We start from the raw sequence: 4,775 nt of genomic DNA, 5'->3' as shown, positions 1-4,775 counted from the left end.
TAATCAGACTGTCTCAGTTATTTCAACTCACAAGTATCACAAAGTAATGTGGTAACATCCGGACTGACGAGTTTACTGTCAGCATTTTAATCGCTAGTTTAAAGGCTGTAGGCTGCAGCCGTTGCTCTAACACTGTATAAATGTAACAGGCCTCAGTGCTGGTTCTAATAGTTTGAGCTGCTTCCAGCTTTATTTGTGAAGAGCACAGCAGCTTACAAAACACGTAGCTAGCTCGTACAGCTGCGACGTAAAACTTTCATAAGCTAAGATGACCTTAAAATAACGGGGCTACGTGCGGTGATGCTAGCGTTAGCCACGTTAGCGCGTTACCTTCACAGGTGGTCAGACTGCCAAAGTGAGAAAAGTTTGCCTGAAATTCTTGTAAATCTATTAAAAATACAAAACAAAAACAAAATGTAAAATATAACTATATATATATATATATATATATATATATATATATATATATATATATATATATATATATATATATATATATATATATATATATATAATATATAATGACACTCATAATTGAGCATCCTGTTTCCACCGATCATCTGTCAGATGTTCCTACAGCTTATTTGGACTCTGCATGGCAAAAATTCAGCAGATTGTAAAGGCACACACTTGTCTGTTTACTGATGCAGGTCAGAACACAAATCAAGTCATGAAGTCCAAGGAATTCTCTTTAGACAGGATTGCATTAAGGACCAGATGTAGGGAAGGTTACATAAAAGTTTCTGCAGCATAGAAGGTCCAACCCAATATCAGAGCAAAACATGTAACCTGACTGCTCATAGCTGCCTTTGTTACCAGTTGAAATTGAAGTGGGGTTGGCATTCACTCTTAGCTTTAACATCACTTTGGGTTCTTGACTAGCTTAGCATTAGCATGCAATCTGTGCAGACCAATGACTGGTGCTGATGCTTGCAAAGAGCTGAAGTTGTGTTATCACCATACTGCCGTGTTTCTGCCCTGGATAGTTTCCACACAAAAAAGTAATATCCATGCTCTAGACTGCACCACTGTTTTCCTTCTTTGGCATGAATTGAAATTAGCAGATTGTAGTACAAGTACAAGTGGAACCGATGAGAATCAATAGGCAAGCAGACTAACAATTCCAAGGACTTGAACTACTGGGAACTGGATCTCTACAAGAAGCGGTGGAAGAAATGCAGAGTGATCTCTACAGCACACAAACAGTTTGTGTGTTTCCTTATGTTTGTTGAGTAGTTTGTCGTGTCGTGTCTCATTTCTGGGAGAAGATAAGCAAACTCAAAATGTAAGTTTCAAACATTATTAAACAGCTGAAGGTTCAAATCACACAGCACTATGGATCTCCCTCTGTCTGACCAAAGAATTTTGTTTCTCATGGTCTGAAAGTCTTTCAGATGCCTTCTGCGAAACTCCAGGTAAACTGTCATGTTCCTTTTACTGAAGAGTGGCTTCCATCTGGCCACTCAACCATACAGGCCTGATTGATGGAGAGCTGCAGAAGTCATTGACCTTCTTAAAGGTTCTCCATTCTCCACCCAGCAATGCTGGAGCTTTGTCAGAGTGGCATCGGGTTATTGGTCATGTCCATGACTAAGGCTCTTCTACCCCATATCACTCAGATTGGCTGGGCAGTCAACTCTAGGAAGAGTCCTGGTGGTTCCAAACTTCTTCCATCTATAGATGATGGAGGCCACTGTGCTCCCTGGGACCTTCCAACTTGATAGGCAAAATGCGTAATCGACATACTGATCTACTGTGTCCATTTCACTCTTTGTCTCTCCATAGCGTGGAAAGGACGCTCATGCAGAAGTTGCAGTAATCTACACTAACAGCAGAGGGAGATATTTTATTTTAAGCCAAAGTGAAAATAATAATAGTTAATGGATAATAATAATAAGTGTTTAAACAGACATTTCTAATACATTTGCATATATATAAATATTGGCTGTCTAGCTTAATCGTTTCTGATGATTAAGGACCTTGAAATGTACGTTTTTTTGTTTACTACTGACTTCTTGGCTTTAAAAAGTTATCTCCCCCTGCTGCTACTGCAACTTTTGCATGCAGTAATGGAACTGTTACAATTTGTGCTGTGATGCAGATGCAGCTCTTCAGCATCCACACTGTGTTTATGTGTTAAAAGAGAAATGATTTCCTTGTAACTAAAACAAATTCTCTACTCCTGACTTGAGAGGCACATTATATACATCGTACAGCAATAAATTCTCCAGCTTTTGTGAAGCTGTTTGGCAAATAAAGCGACCCTGAACAAGATTAGAGAATGAATGGATGGTATGTTATTATTTCAGGGACAACTTTCAGGTTTTGTTATGATGATTATTGGCCTTTGACACCATGTGAGATTTTATTTTATTATTTATTTATTTTCATAAAGTTTTTTGTTTTTTTAATCCTTCTTCTTTTATGTGGTTTTCGTTTGTATCTGTTTTTATGTATTTAATCTTCTTTTCAGCACTTTGGTCCATTGTGGTTGTTTTGTGATTCTGAGGCTGATCAAACTAACTCAGTAAATGGAAACCTCTTGTTCATTTTGTGCCATGTACTGTCACATATGCTAAGCCTAATTACACAATGTACAGTCCCAGGCACTGTGGACCATGTGGTCATTCCTCCCCAGAATCCCACACAGTGCAGAATGTCCAAAAGGTGAAAAAGCAACTCCAAAACTCCTCTTCCCACACCGTGACTCCACTCCCCTGAGAAAACGCACTCCGCTCCTGGCAATACACAAACACATACACACATTGGCGGGCAATCCACTATATCGAGGGTTAAAATCCCGCATAAGTCAACAGCTGTACTGTCAAGTTTCACACCGTATAATCCCACACAGACTGGAGCTCAGCGACACTCTTAAGTAGGGCGCTACTAACGAGGCCCGTCAGCTGGAGCTAGTGACGGCTGACGAGCGGTCGCGACATCCCAGGTAGGGATCCCTCCGACGACCCAAAACATCCGAGAACGAACAAAAACATAGACAGGAAGATGGAGGGAGAAGAAGAGAACACAACCAACACGATACACAGAAAATGAATCTGGACTCCTGGGCTGAACGACCGCGAGGATCATCAACCCGAGGAGTGGCCCTCCGGAGGAAGAAGCAGAAGCATTTTTTCTTCTTCTTGAGTTGCTTTTCCACAAGCACTTTTTTCTCTAGTATGACGGATCTCAACTCGTCCACTGTTTCTGTATTTTGCTTCTCTAGTTTCTTGCATATTTTTTCCACTTCTTCTAATTTGGCTTGTTCTTCTTCGAGCCTTTCTTTTAGTTCTTTAGCTGTTGCCTCCTGTTTTTGCACTTTCTCCTTTTCTCCTTCCAGTTCAGCTGTTGTGTACTTAATTTTGTTGTGAAGTTCTTGCAGTTTTTGGTTTGTCTTCTCAAAGTCCTGGACAAAAAGAAGTTTTTCTTCGTTCTGCTTTATGTACTGTTGTTCTTTCTCTTGATGCAGCTCTTGATATTTGTTCTGTGTTTCATAATGCATTGCCTGCAGTGCTCTGTATTTTCCTTCCATGCCTTGGAGTTGGCATTGCATGTCTCCCTGGTTTATGTCCAGTTGTTCTTTCACTTTAAGGATTTCTGTATTTTTTTGCAAAGCTTCATTGAGCTTTACTTGCAAGCCTTCATTGTTTTTCTCCATGTTCTGAAGCTTGCAATCGAATTCTTTCTGTTTCATCTCCTGTTGCTTTTTGTCTTGAAGCAACTCGTCATATTTGTGCATTGTTTCTTCAAGCCTTGCCTGCAGCATCCTGTCTTTTCCCTCCATGTGTTGGAGTTGGCTCTCCGTGTCTCGCTGCTTTATGTCCTGTTGGTTTTTCTCTTCGAGGATTGCTTCATTTATTTGCAGAGCTTCATCAAGCTTTACTTGCAACTCGTCATTTTGTTTCTTGATGTTCTTAAGCTCACGGCCCATTCGCTTTTGTTTGATCTGCTGTTGCCTTTTCTCTTGAAGAACCTCTTCATTTGTTTCCTGATTTTTATCATCCCTTGCTTTTACCACTCTGTATTTTATCTCCATCTTTTCGAGTTGATCGTGCATCTGTCTCATGTCCTGTTGTTTCTTCTCTTGGAGGATTTCTTTAATTTTTTCTAGAGCTTGATCCAGCTTTCCTTGGAGCTCTTGGTTCCTTTTCTCCATGTCTTTGATATCCCATTGTTTTTCATCAATAATACTCTCCTTTTCTTGGAGCTGGTAGGACATTTTTTTTAATTGAGCACTCTGTCTCTCTATTTTCCTCCATCAATGACGCAATCTTCTCTCTGTTAAGAAGATTTTCATTCTCCATTTCTGCCAAGCGCTTCTCCTCTAATTCAACTTGTTCATCCCAAGGAAGAGAGGAGAGGTAAGGGTCTTCTGGTTCATCCCAGGGAAGAGCGCCGGGGTCAACTTCTTGACTTTTTGGTTCTTCTCCTTGAGACATGTTGGAGTCTGGAGTCAGGATCCAAATGTTTCCAAATGCTTCTCTGGCGAACAGTTGAGGGCTGCAAACAGAAATGCTGCCAGTAATGGACTAAAAGTCGTTGTTTTTCACCGTTATTTGTCAGTTTTAGGATCAACTGATCACGTTGGTGGTAATACTCTAAATCTGTGTCACGAACAGTCGAAGGCTGCGAACATAAATGCTGTGAGTAACGGACTAAAAGAGGTTGCTTTTCACCCCTATATATGGGTTTAAGGATCAAAAGATAAAAGGAAGAATTGGAGGTAAGATTCTAAAAGTGTGTGATGTCATCATTCTGTAAGCCAATGAGGTTGT

The 4,775-nt window shown here is 40.3% G+C and overlaps 1 pseudogene; it reads right to left on the bottom strand.

Moving 5' to 3' along the window:
- Positions 1 to 2,902: 2,902 nt before the first annotated feature.
- On the bottom strand, positions 2,903 to 4,439 carry LOC148104306 (uncharacterized; annotated as a pseudogene).
- Between the last annotated feature and the right edge of the window lie 336 nt (positions 4,440 to 4,775).

This window comes from Neolamprologus brichardi, chromosome 3 (genome assembly GCF_056152115.1).
Source record: "Neolamprologus brichardi isolate AB-2024 chromosome 3, ASM5615211v1, whole genome shotgun sequence".
NCBI lineage: Eukaryota > Metazoa > Chordata > Actinopteri > Cichliformes > Cichlidae > Neolamprologus > Neolamprologus brichardi.
Note: the sequence above shows the minus strand (reverse complement) of the source record. Positions and strands in the feature narration are given on the sequence as shown.